A 21,428-nucleotide genomic window follows, 5' to 3' on the forward strand; every position below is an offset into this window, starting at 1 on the left:
AGTTAATTTATTGCTGGTTCTCCCTGAAACAACAAATACCTCAGACTGCTTCTGCGAAAACAGTCAGCAGGGAGCTGACTGGCATCATGTGAACGTTACACTTCCCCCAGCTAATGCCAAGATTTGAAACCACAAGGCAGTTCTCAGAGACATCACAAGGATTTGTTACACTCCTGTGAGGATTGTAGGACCATGAACCAGCAAATTATTACAGTAAACCATAAATATAATATATTCATCCATGACAGACACAATATTATTCCCTAAAAGCACAGGAATATCAAGCTGACTTGCTGAGCTCAACAGCTTGAAGGCCTTCACTTTACAAATGTAAAAGAGGAGAGTAAGAAAATACAATTAACTGATTTTATTTAATGAAATTGAATGATTGGCTTACCCTTTCTTTGCTGAGTTTTTCATATAGATTGAAAGCTACAAAGAGAATAAGGTTGAAAAGAACTGGGGAAACTGCTACTTACTTATTTTAGTATGGATTGAATATTGTGGTATGTTCCCAACACAGGGTTTGTTTTTTTATCCAGGTTTTCCAACATTAGTATGACCTCATGCATTGATGGAGTAAAAGATGTCAGAACTGAAGAACCTCCTGTGTATTTTCATTAGCCCACAGCCACTAATACTATCAAAGTGAACCTGCCAGTCACCCAAGAAGTGAAGTTTCTGATGTGCCTAATTAATGCAGAAGTATAAATTCCATTTCAGAAGTTACTTCATTGCACACAGTTGGTACTTTTAAGGTATTTAGGCCCTGAAAGACGCAGACAGGCATATACTGGAATTTTCTAAGGTATCTCCCAATTACTTTAAATACAAAATCATATTCAAGTAATTACCCCAAAGGTAAGGAGAAAGGTGACTTGAGCTACTGTTGTTCTATTCTCCAAATCTCTCTTTCAAAATGGTTAATAAACTATTCTTAATTTTGATGCTGGCCAAAAGTGTGGTGCATCATTCCACTTAATTTAATATTGACTTGACCATCGTTACCAATGCAAGTGCAATAGCACATGCACATTTCAGGAAAAGTTGGAAAAACAAAAGTGATATGTAAAAAAGAGCATGATGAAAATCACCAGACCTCATCAGTGATGAACAGAAAGGCTTGGTAAGAGCTGCACAGGGTGGAGGAAGGCCCAAAAGGAATTCAGTTAGTGAGAGTGCGATTATCAATAATCAATGATTCAGCGTGCAATAAACTTTCTCAGCCAAATCTCTGAGCAGCATTTGGGAGCACTGAAATGACAGAAATGCCAGTATTCAAAAGAGGGCCAAATCATAGCAGGCTGGACACCACAGAGTTTAAAAATAGACTGCTGGATCCTGCTTGATCCACTGCTTTGAGGTATTGCTCACGTGGAGTGTTATAGTCTGCTCCCCTCTCCTTTCAGCCACACAGCACTCTTCCCTGCCTCTCCTACCCTCCCCTGTGCTATTGCAGCCAAGCAAGACAGTGTTTTGCATGCTGCAGGGGGTGGTGAGGTGCTGGCTGGTGAAAGGGAGTTAACGGATTTTACAGTGTTTGCAGATGTACGTGGATAACCAGATAGACCAGGCTCAATTTTCACTGTCCCTCAGATTAACAAGTGTCACTCGTGAGAATATGTAATCGCAAAACATGGCTTTTGAACTCAGAGTAAATCAATAATTCAACAGAAATTAGAGTATTAGCCCAATTAATAATTCACAAGTGCCCATAAAGATGTTTAAGATTATTTTTATCAGTACATCAGACATGCAAACCACTCCAGTGGGTAACACTCGCATCTGACTCCCGATGTGGAAATACCCCACTGCCTCCAGGATCACATGGTATAGAATTAAAATGTTAAGCATATTCTCTTCCCTGGGGAACACTTGATGCCTTTCATTATTCCAGTTTTGTATTCATTATTAATCCTTTCCAGATCATTTCTCAAGCTAATAGCTCCCCAATTACATATAGCCTTAGTAACTACTAAGAGCAGTGAGCAGCTTAATACAGCAATAGTTCTGGACACATCCACTTCCCATACATAAAGGACTTTAGTGGCACAGCTACCTGAGGTCTTTCATTTTTATACAAGTGATCTCAAGCAAAAAGGAAAGAAAGAGGAGGAAAAATTTGTTTCTGACATATGATGCCTGTTCAGCACAAATATTTGAAACTGTGGGCTTTCCCTGGCATTTCTCTCTACCCTTTGAAGTTGTACCTAGACAAGGGGCACCAGAAATACATGCTCTCTATTTTCATCTCAGGTGAAATGTGAATATAGCACATAGAACTACTTCTGGCTGTATTATTTAGCAGCATGGTCAAATAGGAGTTTTTAAATGAAGTGTTTTACCGAGCAATGCCAATGTGTGATGACTAAATAAGAGGCTAAATAATTTTTGTCATGCCATACAAGTATAACGAATGGCAATGTTTATTGTCCTACTAGCTAAATCTTCATCACCCCCCCCCGCCAACTGTATCTACATATTAGATGCTCCAGAGCATGAGCCTGAACTGGTATGGGTACACATACATGGGAAATAGATCATAAAGAGCCTTTTTTTTTTACCAATGCATGTTCAGAATAAGACTCAAACGTTCATAGATTTGCCATCACTTTTACTCCTTGTGAGTAAAATCCACATACCTGTGACAGATCCTTCATCTAAAAGCCAATTTGTACATGCCTGCTGTAAGTACCTTTACAACTGCACCATATGCCTATGATTAAGGGCTTTGATCTTCCACATATTCAAGCATGTGTTTTAGTTAAACACCTGCGTCACCTCATTAGTTCAATGGGAACTGTTTGCATCTAAGTGCATTTAATGGGTGCACGCACAGGTATCAAAGCATAAAATTTAGCGATGTTGATGTGTTTGCATTTTTACAATCATATTTTCAGAGAGGAAAAGGTTTTATGGTGGCCTTCAACCCTGGCTCACAGTACCTCATCATGGCAGAAAGGAGGAGGAATGAATCCCAACCAACACAAAAAGCACTCCCAATCCTTTTGCTTCTGGTGGCCATCTACTCCCCTGCACGGAGGTTGTTGGAGGTCAGGGAGATCCCAGATGAACAGCCACTGCATAACCAGCAAAGCCATTGCACCTTGGCTACTGATGTTTCTGGGACACGCCAAAGTTGCCACTGAACTGCCCTGAGAGGCTCATGTACTGCATGAGACATTTTCAGAGATCAGGCGTGTGTGCAATTGCTCCATTCATGATGGTGGGTATCTCAGATTTGTTTTGTACAATCTTTTGCATAAATACAGAGATGCAATACAAGACATTGTAGGTTTCTTGCCTTAGACCTAGTAGTGTTAACAAGCTAAAAATAGGATAAATCAGAATTCATAGAAAGATTTCTGGAAAACTACTTAAAAATCTGAGCCATATTTGTTTTATTTCAGTTTACCTTATACACCACTAAATAAACAAAGATTCCACAGAATGTGTGTAATCTGCAGTGGTACCTAAATCATTCTTCTTCATTTACATGTTTTACTTTAAACTTCTGAGATATATTTTTATGCAGAGAAAAATAAATGTTACTTTCATTCTTCTTAAGCCCATTTTTGTACTTTTCTGTGATAAATTATTCTTTTAATTTGGAGTCTGGAAAAGAGACTGAAAAGCTATTTTCTACAGGCTGACATCATTGAAAAGTAAAATGAAATCATCCAGTTCCACCAATCTAGAGGTTTTTGTAAGTATAAATGTCTAAAGAAATGCTGGTGGAACTGTTGTTCCGAACCAGTGCAGCAGGTAGTGATGGTAACAAGACTAACAATGACAGAATGAAGCTGAGATAATTTAGCACACGTATCTTTTTATTATTGCTATTTGCAATGCCCCTGGTCCCTATAGCAGCACTGCTGTGGATAAATATTTCCCTTCTTTCCTTTCCTTCCATAGGTAAACTTACATTTTTCTCTTTTGATAGCAACTCTCATCCTAGACGCTAACTGTCATATGTGGGCCAAATTCATCCTGGAGTGAATCCTTCATCTTACAAAAGGTTTAGTCAGGAAAGTACTGGATTAAGTAAAATTAAAGTGAAACTAATTGTGTTAGAATTATTCTGCTTAATCAGAAGGTGTTACAGGCATAAGAAAAACAAATTTATGGGTCAGTAAGACCAGACTCTGACCCCAGATACTCTGAACTTGGGGAGAATGTGGTCCAACATTCATTCCTCCAAGTGTGTTTTGTAATTTACCTCTCTTAGACCTAAGCTGGAAGATAACATTTTGCAGAATTTTGGCCTTATGATGTTGTATAGCACAGCTGTAGCTCCTCCTGCCCCCATAAATCACATTTTCCAGAGCAGCTACTGTGATCATGGCCGATGACTGGGATTTGGCATGAAGCTTCTGTTCATTCCACATTAAACCCAGAGACACAGAAGTTCAAGAGAGGATCCAAGATCCAAGGAATCTTGTCTCAGGAAAAACACCTCTGCACATGGGAAGTACTCAGTACACACAGTCGTGTACTGCTAAGGATCATGGAAATTGTGCATTCCTCACTCGTCCCCTTAGATGGCAGGATCAGAGAGATGCCACAAGATGCTTAGCCATCAATTTGCTAAACACTGCTCCAAACGCTATGTGGTGTTTCATGTCTCCTTCTTGCTCAATATATTATCCCTTTGGCATCCTGCCACTTTTGTCATAACTGATTATAATTTCAGTTTGATGAAAAACTTTGGACAGACTGTTCTGAGTCATGGCAGGGAGCAACTGTATTCATTCTAGAGGCTTAATTTATACCTGCCAAACTTTAGGCATACAGTGCACTGAAAAAGGACTCAAAATGATAGATAAAAATTACTCCTGCTGGAAATTTAAAATGTGCTATGGCTCAAGACTCAGTCTTGATTTCTTTTTTTTATTATGTAAATAATTTGAACAATAAGAGACTTCTATATTCAAGAGGGGTGCAGGTAACTCTGGGACTGATGTGATGAGTCTCTCTCAAAATAAGTTATTTACTGGAGGGGATTTTCAGGTGGTATTAGGAAAGGGTTAAAAATGCAATAAACTGTGCACATGGCAGCACACTAGTAAATTAGGTTATAGGAGAGCAGTAAGAAATCTACCATATGAGCATTCACAAAGAATACAACAGATCTTCCTCTAGAATATCACCAGGAGCTGGAACTATCCAGACAGCATGGGAAAAAAAATTGGAAAGGTTTTCCTGCCTGAAGTAACAAGAATTAGCATCCATGGTAGAAGTGATTCTAAAACCTTGCAGCATTGGAGGATGCATCTCAAAGCCTGGGGGCAACAGAGCAGGTGAGAATGGGCTACAGGATGAACAAGGAAGGAATTCTCCTTTTACAGAGAGGACTGGACAGGTCCCAGCCCCTCGTAGTGCCTTAGGGCTGCAACTCTACATACAGATAAAACCATCACATCAGCTTTTAAGGAATAACTCCTGCTCACAAGCATTTTCCAGGAATTAGAAAAGCCAGCCATATACTCAGAATGAACTCATACTCTGACTGCAGCAAATAATTATTCCTGTCCACAGTACAGCATCAGATAGGGAAGTTTGTTAGGGAAGTTTTTAACAAGTCATTATGTGATGGCTTTCAGAACAGATATTTGGGTGTGTCTCCAGGTCACTAAGTAGTATTACTTCCAGCTAGAGCGGAAAAGACCAACTGTAATTTCTGTAATTAAAAATAAAATCAGTATACACTCAACCTCCTTCTAACAGACCACAAGCCCATAACAACAAGTATTTGTCAACTGTACAATGACAACACTGAAACTTGATCTACAAACCAATCTCCTGGGCAGTGTATCAGCATCTCAATCCAGATAAGCTTAGCTGATCCCTGGAAGCAGAACAATCATGTTCCACAGAGCTGCCAGGAGAGTCAGCGGCGCTATCCCCTCAACCGTTCAACAAGTTGTCAGTGAAGGTTTCCCTCAGCTGGCAACCGAGCAGCCAAAAAAACCCCTATTCTGTCCACGGGGCAGCAGCACATTTTGCAGAGGGAGATGGGGATTTCTATTTGTGGAATAAAGGGAAAGTCTCAGGATGTCATGGCATCCCACTCCAGACACCACTTGAAAACCGATGATTTATTAATTAAACAAATCCCCCATTAGCCAGATGCAGTCTCCACTGAGCTGTTCTGAAGCATACCAAGCTCCACAGCTGCAAACACAACTTGCTCCTTTTGGCCTCTTAGTACAGCTCTACTCCATAAAGAGTATAGCACAAATATTATCCCCTTAATACTACCCTAAAAGTGCTTGTCTTCACATGAACATGGCAAACGGGATTCATACCAGACCCTTGAAGAGAATCAGATCCAACCAGTCCATCAGCTTTCAGTGTTCAGAAAGCCGTGGACATCCCGTAACTTTCTTCTTGTGTTTGTTTTGGAAGATGAGTCTAACAAAATGCCAAAGGTGAGAGAAAACAAACCTAAACTTCCCCTTGCTGGAGATAATCAGCTTCAAGGTCTCACCTCCACTGTATTTCAAAAGAAGGCAGCTCTAGGAACTGACTCTTCACACGCTGCTTGTCTTGCTATAACTATGTCAGTCTGTGAAATTCTTACAGAAATACTAGTACAACCTGATCTAATTTATTCCTGTTCCTTCCTGGTTATGTCTATACCGGTGTAAAGAGAGATTGGACAATGCTAACATGACTAGTCCAATTTTCTAAGGTACCGATGACTGTAAGGCCATAAACCAAGAGGAATGAGATTGCAAAATAAATGCAACCGGAATTCAGTACAAAACACCCATAAGTATATCCATAAAAATAACTTACTGAATTAATTATTAAAGTAATTTTATATACTCTACACTACAAATTGCAAAATTACCTAAGTGACTCCAAAATATCCCCAGCGATGCACTTTTGAAAATCCCACACTGCAATTACATTCTGTTTTACATCTCCTGGACTTTAAACAGTTTTCATGAGAGGACAGTTAAGTCACTTACCAAAATAGAGTAGATGGTATCTCTCCACCGCACACTGCGTTGATGCTCGAGTGCCCATTTTCCAATTAAATTGGTCCATTGTAGTTTTATCTAGCTGTCTGACAGAAAAAGAGTAACTGCCAAGAACTCATTAATATCTTTTTATCAATGTACTAACCGCTAAACTAAGATTTGATTAGCAACACAATCAGACGTTGTTGTAATTATGAAAGCATTGCAGAGATTACATAGAGACTGAAAAGTGTGGAGATTTTTCTTATATTTGTAAAAAATAAAATAAATCTTTATCTTCTGTAGTCCTAGAATGCCTGCAGATACAGGGGACTAGAGTGACCTTAAACTGTATTTGTTCCTACAGAGGAACTATCCATTTGTGAGTTATTTCAACAGATTTGTCAAGACAGTGCTGTTTTCACTATTTTATGAGAGAAATAACAAATGCTAACATTGTTCTTCAATTCCCAACAGCCCCGAGAACGAACAGAGAACTCAGTTGTTCAGTGCACGCACACCCCAAATCCCCTTCTTTGCCAGATTAAACACAGAAATGGCATAAAGGACAGATTTATTTGGCTCATACTGGAAAATTACTCTTTATTTGTATTGTGGCAGCCTCTAGGAGCCACAGCGGTGGATCCAATCCTCACTGTATGAGGACAAACAGAATTAAGAGTGTTAATTAAGCCACAAGATGCTTAAAACCTAAGCCAAAATACACGCCAAATAAGAAAGAACTACGATAATCTGTGAATTTCCATTCTGTCCACACTGTGCCAAAAGATGTCAGCAAAAGCTATGAATGCTACAATACTTAAAGAGCGAGCGATACAAAAAAGCCTCAGAGTCTATTTGAGACCTTGCTCAGGATATATCTGTGACCCCACTCCAGTTTTCATTGAAACTAAGGGAATTTTGACATGAATTTCAATGGGAAAAACAAGCAAAAGGTTGCCATGACCGAAGTCCCAAACTATGCAGCTGAAGTCTGCTGCCTAGAAGGGTTCCTAGCAGGAAGCTAGAGCTGTGCACAATTATAACCAAACAGGAAATGTCAAGAAATAATATTTATTTTTAGAAAAATCCATGAGTTTCAGAAGTTCAGTAAATGTGAATGACTAATGCATAGTAAACCACCAATGAAGAACCTGATTTTATTCTTATGATTTCCACAAGAATTATTTTTAGAGCAACATTTCATAAACTTAATAAGAAGGAAAAGAATCTTATTAACCAGAAAGCTGGTCTACATTTTGTGGCAATTTTGCTCTAAGCAAGACATACAGCTGAACAATAATTAGGTATAATAACTACATTATGCATGTCTTGCTTCTTGTATATGAGGTTCCATTTTTGAATTATAAGAATTACACATTGCTTTAACTTTGAATTTATCTACCCGCTACCATTGATTTTTTCACATGCTAGGAAAATCAAACCTCTCCTTGAGATATCTTGCCTGAACTCTACTGCATTTTCTTTTTTTAACTGTTAATAATTTCAGCAGCTATTGAATCATAATGAGATTAAATTAATAATCTGAATTTAGCAAAAGAGATGTTAAGGTTCACCATACAGCCATGAAAGTATATGGGAGATTTATTTATTAATTTAGAAAGAGAACAGTATGATGGGGCTATATACTTTCAAAAAAAACCAACAGTAACCCACAGGGAAGTTTTTGAAGCAGGATCAAAAGCATTTATTTCAGGGCTACTTACAGCTAAAAATTAATTAGTTCATTTATTAGTAAAATGTAATCAGTCCCATAAAAAGGGACTACAGAGGGGTTATTTACTACATGCAGTTGGGGGTCTAGCTACAAGGTTAAATACTTTTTAAAATATTTTTGAAATATTTTAGAGGAATGCCAATTACTCTTCTCTAAACAGATATTCCTCTGATAGGATAAACATATACATTGTGGTGGTTAATGACTATCCTTTACCATGGGCTATTTTCACGAGGAGGTTTCCAAAGATTAGTCACAGCAGATCTGTGTAAGCTACAAGCAGAACGCTCCACCTGCAGCTCCTCACTCCTTCTGTGCAGACAGCACCCATGCAAGCACTGAAAGACCCTAGCAAGAGCAGAGTTGCAGTCCCCTCATGGAAACAAAATCCTATGCAAGTTAGACTTTTGTTGCAATATCAAGCATCTGCCTTTAACTTCAGCAACAATGAAATTTAAAAATAATAATTTGAGTACAAGGAGAAGGGTCAGATGCCTGGTACGTGATTTTCCTATTCAAACAGGATCTGTACCAGTAGGACTCAAAAGCCATCATGCCAACTGGCAGTGTTTATAAAATACATTGTAAAGTCTGCATATCAGTGAAATTTGTATCAGTTGTAAAGTTCCCTGCACCAGCCAGGTGGTCCGAGCCCTCGATGGCTGTGTTCTCACCTAGGGACAGTATTCTGAGCTTAAACACATTACAGGGTCACGCATGTGGAAAATTCACCGTGCTGCACTTCTTCCACAACGAAAGAATAGAGGATATCAGAAAGAAACTCTCCCCTGAAGTATCCGCAGCAAAGCTGACGGGTGCACTGTCATCTGAGGGTTCCCTGACCCTGACCAAGACACAGCTGTGTCAGGCAGGTTTTGTGGCAGCTATGCTGCAAGTAGGCAGAGTTCACCCTATTCCCACCCACTCCAGAGGTCATTCTTTCCAAGGGATGCAAAATTACCCCATGAGGCTCCTCGGGAAAAATGGCTTTGCTCACAGAGGACAAAAATATCACAGTCTGGCTCTGAGTTGAAGGGACTGCTTTAAATTTTCATTAGAGATTTGGAATTGCACTGAGCCACAGGAAGCAGAACAGTGGTGGACAGCCAAAAGCACCATCCACAGAGTCAGACCGCAGTTCCCCACCCAGGTTCATTGTTTACCACTGTCAAATATTTCTCTTTTTTTTTCCCTGCAGGGCTTCAACCACTCATAAAGTCCTTTAATCAAAAGTGCACAGCACAACTTCAAACATACAATCAAACATTCATTCACGTACCAAGGTATTTAACAAGCAGAATACAAATACAAAGAAACAGCAAGATACTATTCGTGAGCAGCAAAGCCAATGGCAAGAATCTTGTTTTCACGACTGCATGGAACAAAAAAGCACATTGAATATTTGCATACTAGCATGTTTCCTCTGAGCACAAAGTTACCCCTTATGCATGCAGAGATGGTAAATTCCTATGCAAGTGGCCAGTCAGATAGTTTCACTATTATTCGGGACTGTAATTATAGTAACAACTCTGCTACATACAGAATTATCTACAAGTCCCACTGAGCCTGGGAGCTCATTCAGTTTATTCTCCAGATGGCTCCCTTTCTAAAGGGAAGATTTCCAGCGGCGAACATGTGCATTTTTTTGCTATTGAACAAGTTCTGCCTTCGCAGACACAAGAGTCAAAACTACTGAGGGAAAATAAGCGCAGGTTGTACAGTAATTTCACCGGTGTTGCAGAGCTGACAGGAACTCAGATCTCTCTGTCCTATCTACCAGAGTCCTGCCCACTGCCTACTGGTGCAAGGCGCATGCAGTCATGCTGCTGGGCGAGCAAATTAAGCGCATACCTATCGCTGCGTTGTGCAGAACAAGGTCACCTGTGTGGGCCCAAAAGATATACCCATTCGTACCAGTTACCTACTCACTTAAACAATACAAATTCCCCAGGTTCTGATTTATTGGGTAAAATCTGGACGGATGAGGTTCCTCTGGTTGAGAAACATAAGGATTAGGCCTTTATTAAGTGTTGTGTTTATTTGCAGAAATACTGAAATGTAAATCATTTCAATTGTACTGTGTACCCACAACTTTTTGTAATAGCAATTACAGTAGTCATGCATGATGGTTTTTGCTTAATAAATTTTTTCTTTTATATTGTCAAAATCATTTTAAAAACTGCAACACAAAATATATTATTGTACGAATCAAAAGTATTATGACTAAGATAATTATTTCACATTCACTGAATGTATCATGACTATTAAAAATTGACTGAGCTAGAAAAAGAAATGCAATGGTTGTTCACCTCATCGTCCTAACTATATCTTTGAACAGAAGTGAATGCCTGAAGATTGTGTGCTGGTCACATTTTGACAGTTTGAATAATCTATCATCAGGGAACAACTGGTAAATCTAATTTGGCATTAAGGTCTCACTCTCCCTTGAAGTGTTTCATACCACAGGTTCTGTTTTGAAAGTAGGGCCATTTGGCCACTCTATTTCTTCTTCCTGCCCATGACAGACAGAAATTCAAAAGGGCTGACAGTAAGAGGCCATTAATTTGAGAGACTCCCATTCAAACTGAAACGCACTAGAAGAAGGGAATAGCTGACCCCAGATTTCTCCCCTTTCCTTGCAGGGGGCTTGGAGTCTGACACCCTGGAATTTCACTATGAACCAAACCTTAGAAACTAGCCCTAGAGAAATGAAGGACAGGAATATGGACGTTTAGCTATGAGTCTATCCAATGGAGAGCAAAACAGGCAGTACGAAGGGACACTACTTTTTTGGAGAAGATGCCATCTTCTCTCCTGGCGCCCTCTTCAGAGCCTATTCTTAGCCCAAAAATCTTCATGGCTGAAGGTGAGATTGAGGCCGGGAGCATGCACCTCTGTGCTCTTTGTTGCCTGTAGATGGCTCCATTTGATACAAAGGTGTTACACGTGTTTTTCCTGCTATGCTTGTCCATAAGGAGTGAACTGCAACCAGATAGGTGTGATGAAGATGAGTGGTGCGATGAGAGCTGTGGTTGTCTGCTACCGTGGGAGCCCAGGGGAGCGGGATGCCATTGGTCTTTTCCAGCAAAGGGGAAGGAAAGAGCCCCTGCAGTGAGCTCTGCCCTCCTTCCCAGAGGAGGCAAAAGCACGGATAGGGTCAGTTGGGACCCAAACTTACCAACCTGGTGTCCACACCAGCAAAGTCTACAAAGCTCCAACAATGCTTACTGGGAATTGCCTGGTAGAATTCATATTTGCACTAGTTAGGTTCAAAAACACATTCCTAGACCCACATGTAAGCTATATGAATACACGCACATTTTTTTCAGTGCCCGAACATAGGAGAGGAATGATGATTTTCTTTGACTAATCTGAGGCAGATGTGGGAATGAAGTATTTAGGAGCATTATGCATTCTTACTCATAAAGCTGAACAATACTAATGCTTAAGCACATGCTTGGAAAGGCATTTCTCAGATCTTTGCAAGGCTCTTTCAGTTCAGCAACCTGAAAAAAAGTGATATGTTTTTGGCAGTCTGCCAGAGCCGTGATAAATAATACACTGTCCCTGATAGTTTCAATACAGCAGTTCCCCGAAATTCATTTCAGCCAAAGAGCCTTCCTCTCCTGTAAACACTTTTGCTGGTCTTGTAGGTACATGATATAAATTAATTATTTAAACACAGTCGAAGTACTGCATTTTACCAAGCTTTTTGGAATATAAATATTTTTAAACCTGGTTCTCCGATTATGTGCCACACAGTAACAGTTGCATGCCTAAACTGGAAAGGAATTCAAAGTGACAAGAGTCACCTGCATGCAGAAATTCTCCTGTTTACCCTTTGCTAGTGTGTTAACCACATATTCAGATTAGGCAGGAGTTACACAAAATATGCAAAACATATGTACGCGGGGCTTCCTCTCCTCATCCATGCAATTACAGGATTTTCCAAGGTTGGATGCAGCCTGAATTGGAGTAGAGGGCTGCACAACCAAGCACTTGAGGCATATCATTAAGTTGAGAAGCAAATGCTGCACAGCCCAAACTAAACCCCTGCGAGGCTGTTCAAGTACATCCATATGTCTCTACTTGTTTAAATTAAAAGGAGTTCTCTGCACAACTATGCTCCTGACTTCTTTCTGTTTTCCAGTTTTAGACCCTGTTCATTTCCTAATTTCTTTGCGGAGTAAGAGTTCATGCTGACTCTGGTGTTATGTCCACCAATGTACCCTGCTCAGAAACATTCCATTTTTCAGCACAGTAGACCATAGGTATCAGTACACACTATCCAGCCAAAGGACTATTCAGAACATTTATCAGCGTATCTGCAGTGGGGATATGGGGGAGGCTGGCAGCATGAAGTACTGGAGTAAAATTTCAAGTGTTTGTAAATTAATTTTAGTCATATCGGCCACCTTGCAAATATAAACATAACATCTACAGAGCTGCAGATGGAGGAGTTATGTGTTACTCTTCACTCCTTCAATGCCATGACTAACACGATACAGACGTGCAGAAGCTTGTGCAGGAGTTCTCCCGAATAATTTTCAGCAAGAGCAAAGAGAAGCAGAACAGCAGAAAAGCTTGGTTCTGCCCATGCACAAGCACAGACACAAAACTCACAGAAAACTGTACAGGGAATAAAGCTAAAGGAAAGCTTTTCTCCAAACACAAACACCTGAGGATTTGTTTGATGATTAAAGATGTCTAAATTTAATGCTCTCTGCGGCAGACCCTCTGTGATCTAATGCAGGCGATTCCAGGTGGGACCCCTCTGACCACCTGTGGGCATCAATGCCAGAATTACCTAAGATTCCTTTTACAGTGAACTGAGCCCTGAGTCACCCATTCAGACAGACACAGTTTAGTCGAGTACCTTCAGGTGGGTAACCACAGTTGCTCAAATGCATCTCAGTTGGCAATAAAGGGAGCGTAAGGTGATTAAATTGACACGTTCATCTCAAGCAAGGCAGGTGAGGAAATCTTTAGCATTCATTGGAAAAAGGCACCAAACCCAAACACACTGCTGGAGTGGAGACCAGGGTTTACCTGCTACGTGTGCTCAAGGGAAGCTGCACCGAGAGCTTTGAGACATGTTTGGAACAGCGATCCTGAGGCTTTCAGCCAATTTCTTCTGTCTGGCAGAGCCCTTCGCTTCGCTGGGGAACTGCAGTAGAGATGAGCAATGCTGCGATGCAAGCGCGCATTTGTGTGGCTGGGAGGGACACATCCCAAACCAGGGCATGGAGAAAGCATATGGATCATGTTTTGTAGGCACGCTGAAAGCTTATTCCAGTGGAAGGAGGGAGTGCAAGATGTGAGGAGCATGGAAATACAGGAATGTGGATTGTTGAATCTAGTCCCCTGCTACTGCAACCCTGTAATATAACTCTTTTGGATCTAAGCACCTCTGTGAATTCCAGCAAAAGACAAATTGCTATTTTAACTGGGTTATTTGTAATAAAACTCAGGGACACATTTTGAAGCTTTATCCATGGGAAGGTGCACTACAGAAGCACTGTATTAAGAGTAATGGAGCTATTCGTGAGAAAAGACATGAGAAGAGCAAGCAACAAAAATGCCCGCATAGGCCATAAGTCACCAAAGAACTGTATCTCTGTACAGTGACAAGAGAATTGGGTCCACCTGCAGCCAGCATGCAATCTGCTTACCTTGAGGGGACAGATCTCAGAGTGGTCACCTTGAACTCCTCAGAGGAAGCTGACAATGGCAGTAGTATTTCAAACAGCAATTACCATCGAAACAGAATTGTTCAGGCTGGAAGAGACTTCAGGAGGTCTCTAGTCCAGCCTCCTGCGCCAGGCAGGGTTAGCTACGAGAGCAGACTTGGTTGCAGGGTTGCTTAATCCAATTGGCTTTTGAAAACCCCATGGATGGAGACAGCACAAGTACTCTGGGCTGCTCCACTGCTTGACTGTCCTCATGGGAAAGAAGTTTTTCCTTTCTCTCTTGTTTCAATTTATGTCTGTTATCTCCCATCCTCCTGCCATGCACCACTATGAAGAGCCTGGTTCTATCTTTCTGATAACCTTCTTGTTGATACTGGAAGCTATTAGGTCTCCCCAAAGCTTGCTCTCCTCCAGGCTGGACAAGCCCAATTCCCTCAGTCTCTCAGCAGAGCAGGTACTCTGTCCGCTGACAATCTTGGCGGCCCTCTGTTGAACACGCTCCAGTTTATGGATGTGTTTGCTGTCGTGAGTGCCCAAAACTGGATGCAGTATTCCAGAAGTCATCTAATGAGTGCCAAGGAAAGGCAAGTAATCACGTCTCTTGATCTGCTGGCTAAGCAACTCTTGCTAAATCCCAGGATGCTGTTGGCCTCCTTTGCGACCAAGGCACGTTGCTGGCTTTTGTTCAGCTTGTGGTCTACCAAGACCCCAAGTCCTTTTCAGGAGACCTGCTGAACACTACCCTGCCCAGCATCCCCTCAAACAATAGCTATTGTCTGAAATCAGATGAACTGTTGGGTAGAGTGAGCCAAGAGGTCCCACTAGTGCCCACAGCTTGAGAATTTCAGAGCAAGCCATGATCGTTACCTTCATCTTTAGCTACTTAAAGCCCTTCTTTCCCAGAAGGACTATCACACTGAAAGGATTGATAGAGCTGGACTGACACATGCTTGCTGCTTCCCTTCTTGTGGATGGTGCTAATGACTAAGTGGTTGCACTCTCTCTCACTCCCCTTAACTGTCTGTACCCAATACCAAAATCATAAGTATAGGTACCGTTTTCTTCCTGTAATAGCAGAAATCAAGGTACAAATGGATCTGGGTATAAACAGAAATAAAGGGACAGATTTCCTTCTTCTTAAAGGAATTCCCTTGTTCAGTGTGAGAAAACCACTGACACGCAGCAAATGGTATCCTGGGTTTTGACGTGTTCTGTTTTTGAGACCTTTTTGAACCTCTCTGCAACAGTAGTCTGTGCTATCCATTTTCAATCTAACATTTTGCATATACATTATATAGCAACCTTAAAAGACAAAGGCATTAAGTTTTCTAAGAGCAGGTGAATAATTTGTCATCCATAATTTATTCAGAAAGTTTTGCTTCTATCTCTGTTTACAGCGCTTTTCTCAAACAGATGGCATTTTTGTAATGTATTCATTAGTTGAAATTTTCTGATGAATAAGTTCTGTGAATAATCCTTGGTCTGTAGCTTGGTTTTGAAAACTCTCACCTTTCAGCCATGTAGATATTTAAGTTCTGTTTTATAAGAAATGAATTTAGCCTCTTGCTTTGTTTGGAAAGTGAGAGGTGAAAGGTGCTGTGAAGTTGAAATACCTTGTTTTGGTGGCAGCACTGCTCCTGACTGCAGAATGATGCTGGAATTATCTGCAAAAGCCAGAGAAACGATAGAACAGGATTTCAATGTCAACAATCAAAGGAACAGAAGGAAAAGCAGCCACAGGCTGCAAAAGTAATGAAAGTGGGATTAAAATTTTTCTCTGTGGCAATGCTAATTCCTCAAGGAGCACAAAGTAGTAGATTTACTCTGGGAATCCTCAACGAGTTCACCGTGCAGTCAGCTTATCACTACAGAAAAACTGCTAGCGCACTACTTATTATCTTTCAGGGCGTGTATCACTTTTGTTTTTCACATGAATTCTGTGCTCATGAAGGATGCAGGCAAGACATGCCTGAAGAGTAAAGACCTCCATTTGCCAGAACAGATTTAATATTGGCCGCAGCCAGTGATCTCACATCTGACTTTGACTTCTCATACCAATGTCAATGAAGTCCTTGACCTCACCTGAATCTGCCAACCAAGTGTCCAAATGAGGCGGTGATTTCTACAGTGAGTACCAAGCAAGTTGCAGGACATTTATATTTACCCTGACCATGGAGTAGTAACGATTTTGAGTCATTATTGCTCAAAACCAGATTTGAAAGCTGCTTACTTGCAATGGATAGTTCTGCTTTCTCTCTGTCTCCATGAGCTGCTCCACGGAGATGAGAGATCCAAATAGCATAGTCTGATGTGATTTATTAAATAGTAAAACCACTGCATTAATCATATGGGCTGGTAACGAGCTCTCCTTTTGTGCTGTGCTGCTGTGCCTGTTGCTGAAAGGGTAGCTGTAGTTTGTTGGACAATCAGAAATCATAGGAATATGGGCTGGTAAATGTCTCAGATCACTGAGACTCTCCCCTGCCCTGAGGCATGGTCACGCATGCTACGGCCAGTCCTGATAGGTGTTTATCTAACCTTTTCTTTAAATCTTCGCTGAACAGATTTACAACCTCCTTAGATTCCAGCTACTCACATGGTAATAGCTTTGTCTGGTTTGTTTGGTTTTTTTCCTGATATCTAAAGTAACCTCCGTAATTGCACTTCAGTAAATTGCTTTTTATCCTACCATTGGTGGTCACAGAACAACTGTTTACTGTCATCTTTACAAATGTGTTTATACATTTGAAGACAGTTGCCACGTCCTTACGTTGTGTTTTCTTCAAATAATCAAATTCCATCTTTCCTTCTACCTTACATTTCCTAAGCCTCTTATAGTTTTTGTTGCTATTGTCCTATCTTGTTTGCCTACATCTTTCTTTAAGAGTAAGTGTAATGCTTGAAACTGGATAGAGTGCTTCAGCCAAGTCTGACAAGTACTAAATGGAACAGAAATAACGCCCTCCGATGTCTTACATATGATCCTCCTGTTACTAGAGCTCAGAGCAACATGAATATTTTGCAGCACTGCACAGTCTACGATCCACTATAGTCCCAAGATTCTCTTCCGCAGTATTTTTACCTAACTAATAGTCCTCATTTGCCATGCGATATTCCTTCCTATGTGGCACACTACATAATTTTTCTTCTAGAATTTTATCGTGTTGAGTTCAGACTGGGTCTGCAGTATATCAGGGTCATTTTAAATCTCAGCCTTGCACTCTGTGGTTGGAATCACTGCAAATGTTGTAAAAGTGCCCTCCATTCCATCACCCAAGTTATTACAGAAAACACTGACCAAAACCGTTCCCAGATAATTCCCTGCAAGATCCTACTTGATGTGTCCTTCCTCTTTGACAGCAATTATCAGCAAAGGCTTTCAAAAGACAGGCTTTCATTAACAAGATTCTTACCGACTGTTATACAAAAGCCAAAACTCTTTATACGTGGCACTGTGGTCCATAAAACCCATTACCTCCCTTCTGCAGATAAAGGCTGAGCGCCATGCTAAGAAACCTTTACAAAGTCAAATAAAAATCATGTGCAATATCAGGGAAAAAGAAACCCAAGTTGCCCACAGCCACAGTTGCTGACAGCCCGCTACACAACTGCTGTTTAACAGCTACGGTTGAAGAATATCAGCATGACTATTTCTGTATGCCCACACAATTCTGAACCACAGTCCAATTTAGTTTAGAAAAAAAGAGGTATTTTACTAAAATTAGAGTAGTATAGGTTTTTCATTTGTATTACCATAGCAACAAAGGACCTTACTTGAAATGAGACCCCCCCCCCCACTGCTCCGGGTGAAGTGCACAATGCTGATAATAAGAGACAGCCCCTCCACGTCCCACTGAGCTTAGAGGTGACTGTCCCCATCCTGCATGGAGGTGCAGGAGTTCATCTGCAGGAAATCCCCTCTAAAACCAGTGCCTAAGCAGGTAAGAGAAATCAGAGGCCAGAAGTACCATTATCACCATTATCCGGACCCACCGGGGGACAGCAGCACACGGGATGGGAGTGGTTTGCACTTTAGTCTGTGACGGAGCTTAAGCTGCTGGTGTCTCCTTAACCCTGGCACCGAGATTTAATTCGCTGCTTTAAAACGGAGATTAAATCCACACAGAGGAACTTCCACCCAGATGTCAAACAAATTTCATTAAAAAGTAGAGATATGGAATGCTCTCCGCGTCTCTGATAACCAATAATACCAGTGTGTTAATTGTCACTGTACTTTGCAAGGGTGCCACAGGGATAGAGCACAGTTTTAGCTCTCCCGGAGTCATTGCTATGGACCGGGGAGGGGGGGAGGATGTGTTACGATTCATGCTTTAACGGACACTTTTGATGCCACTTCTCCGACCAAAAAATAAAATAAATACAATCACCGCGGAACGGGAAAAAGCACCAGAAGTTTTACCGACGACGGTGGCGGCCCGGGATGCCACCTGTGGGCAGCCCGCTGCTTCCAGCCCCTCCCGCGGAGCCGCCTTTGGGGCTGACGGCGGGGCAGAGGCGGCGGGCGGCCCCCCCGGCGGCCCCCCCCCCGCGGCCCCCAGCACCGCGGGCGCGGACCGAGGCTCGCCGGCCTCCTGGTACCGGCCCGCCGTTCCTCCTGGGGAGAAGCGGGTCCCGCGGAGGGGAGCGCCGGGGGGCTCCTCGTCCCCCCGTCCCCGGCGGCAGGTCAGCCCGTGCCCGCGGGCGTTTCGCGAGGAGCGCTCCGCGGGACCCTCCGCTCACCGCCTCCGCTGCCGGCCGCGCACACGCACACGCGCGGGGCGGGCCGCGGGCTTTCCGCGGGGTGCGGAGCCTCCCCCGCCGCTTCTCCGCCCGCCGCGCCATGCGGAGGGTCGGGGCCCCGCCGCCCGCTCCCCCCCACACCTCCCGCCTCCCCTCCGCGGCCGCCCCCGCCGCCGCACCGCGCAGCGCAGCGGCGGCGCAGCGCGGTAGGCACGGCACGGCCCCGCGCCGCCGCCGACCCCCACGCCGCGGTTGGGGGGGGGGGGGGGGGAGGTGGGCCGCCGCCCGCCGCGGGGCTCCCGGCGGCCGCGCTCGGTGCCCGGCGCCGCGGGCAACTTGCAGGCAAGTTTCCAGGGAACTTTTGTTCCGGGAGCGGCTCGGGGCCGCGGCGCGGCGGGTGCCCGGGGGGACCGGTAGCAGCGGCGGGGGGGGGCGAGGGGGGAGCCGCGGGGCTGCGGGCATCGGCCGGCGGCGGGAGGCGGAGAGGCCGGCCGGGGCGGCCCGGGAGGGGGTTCCCGGGGAGGGGGTGGGGTGGGGGGTGTGTGCGTGGCGGGGAGGGGGCGGAGGGGGGGGGGTCGTGCGAGTCCGTGCACGGGTTGTAGCAACAGGTTTTCTCCCGCAGCAGGGATGGAAGAGAGGCACAGTCCCCCCGTGCCGTCCTTTCTTCCCGACCCCGGGCTGCCTTTGCTGCCGGCAGCGGGAGGCGGTCGGGCTGGCGACGGGGGCCGCTCGGCTGATTCCTGGCTTGCTCCTGTCCTGTGGCGGAGGTGGCTGGCGGCTGTCGAGGCTGATCCATCGGGCTGGGTTTGTGATGCTCGGTCTTCCCGGCTCTCCCTCTCCCCGAGTCCTGTGTCTGCACAGCGCAGTATGGAGGCTTGTGTTTCAAATTTCTTCTTCTTTGCCTGATCTGAAGGTCCTTTATAGCTTTAATTTTGAAATAATTAAGAGATGTCTTTTGTATTGATCTATTTACTGGCTTCTGTTCGTTGGCAACTAACGCATCAAGTTAACTATTCTTGATAGGCAATGTATTTCTGGCAGATTTTTTTTCATTGGAAAAGACTTGGGGGGGGGGGGACACGGGACGGACACACGCGTAAAATAACTCTTCCGTGACTACGTATCTCTTCATTTCAGTGGCAAAATATGTACCTATACAAATAAATGACAAATCCTTTACTTCTTAAAAAGATGTTTAAGAGATTGTTTTGGATGTGACTTACTAAAATTTGTTGACGTAAATATATTTCACAGCACGATAATAACTATAGTTATTAGTTCTAATGTATTTCAGAACATTCTCCTGGGGATGTAAGTTATCTGCAAAGTTATTTCACTTCTGATTATTATCAGCAGAATAAGGCTCAGCTTTATAAAAACAAACACTGAGTAACGTATTTGTCATAGTTCAGTTTGTAGGTTGTCATAAGATGACAAAAAGCATAACACTGTCCAGATCAAGGAGAGCAATATACAGAGATGAGCGTATTTTTTCAGATTATAAGTTTTTCAGGATGGTTTTGTTTCATATTATACATCGACCTTTATAAGTTTTACTTTGATTTGGCTGGAAGTTCACTTTGCAAGCAGAGTTGAAGTTTGAGATCGGTTCTTACTATGTAAAGAGCTGCATGAGTATAGCTTGAAGTATTTCAGGAGGGTACCCTGCCAGTGTTGATACAGTATGGAAATCGTATGTCAGAAGATAGCTGAATTTAACACTGCTGGAAAATACTGCTTGTTTTAACTAAGGAAAGAATAAAGGAGGAAGGATCACTAAACTGTAAGGCAGGTTCTTATGGAATTCTTTCCAAAAAATCACTGTATTCATATTCAACCTGCACTGAAATCTGAAACTTTTTTTTTTTAACTTAATTTACAACTGGTAAAAAGAACAGAGACAATTTCCAGACACTGGAATTGATAGGAGAGTCTAGGCGGGAGTTATGCATCTTCCTTGCATGCTTGTTATCATCCAGGCGCAACTTTGAATTGTCTGCATCACAGAGCAGTATCAGGACTCCTTGCAGGAGCCCTGATTACATCAGAGATGCACTGCAGAATGCAAAATACTGCAGAGGACACTGGGGGGGGGGGGGGGGGGGGAACGACACTTGCAGTGGAATTTTAGCATGTTACTCATGATTTCTATTTCTTTCCCTCAGAAGGGCATCTTTAATAATTCTTTCCCCATTGTCTAGAAGTCTGGCACCCTTCCTGAATTTTGGCTGGAAGTAAGGGCAGTACAGATTTCTAATTCGATTTCTTCACCAGGCATAATGGATAAGAATA

General features: G+C 42.8%; 1 long non-coding RNA gene across 1 annotated transcript; it reads left to right on the forward strand.

Moving 5' to 3' along the window:
• Window positions 1-18,960: 18,960 nt before the first annotated feature.
• On the forward strand, window positions 18,961-20,923 carry LOC128141495 (uncharacterized). Its single transcript, XR_008235081.1, has 2 exons — window positions 18,961-19,079; window positions 19,762-20,923. It is a non-coding gene; the product is annotated as an uncharacterized LOC128141495 (long non-coding RNA).
• Window positions 20,924-21,428: the final 505 nt, after the last annotated feature.

Source organism: Harpia harpyja, chromosome 1, assembly GCF_026419915.1.
Source record: "Harpia harpyja isolate bHarHar1 chromosome 1, bHarHar1 primary haplotype, whole genome shotgun sequence".
Classification (NCBI taxonomy): domain Eukaryota; kingdom Metazoa; phylum Chordata; class Aves; order Accipitriformes; family Accipitridae; genus Harpia; species Harpia harpyja.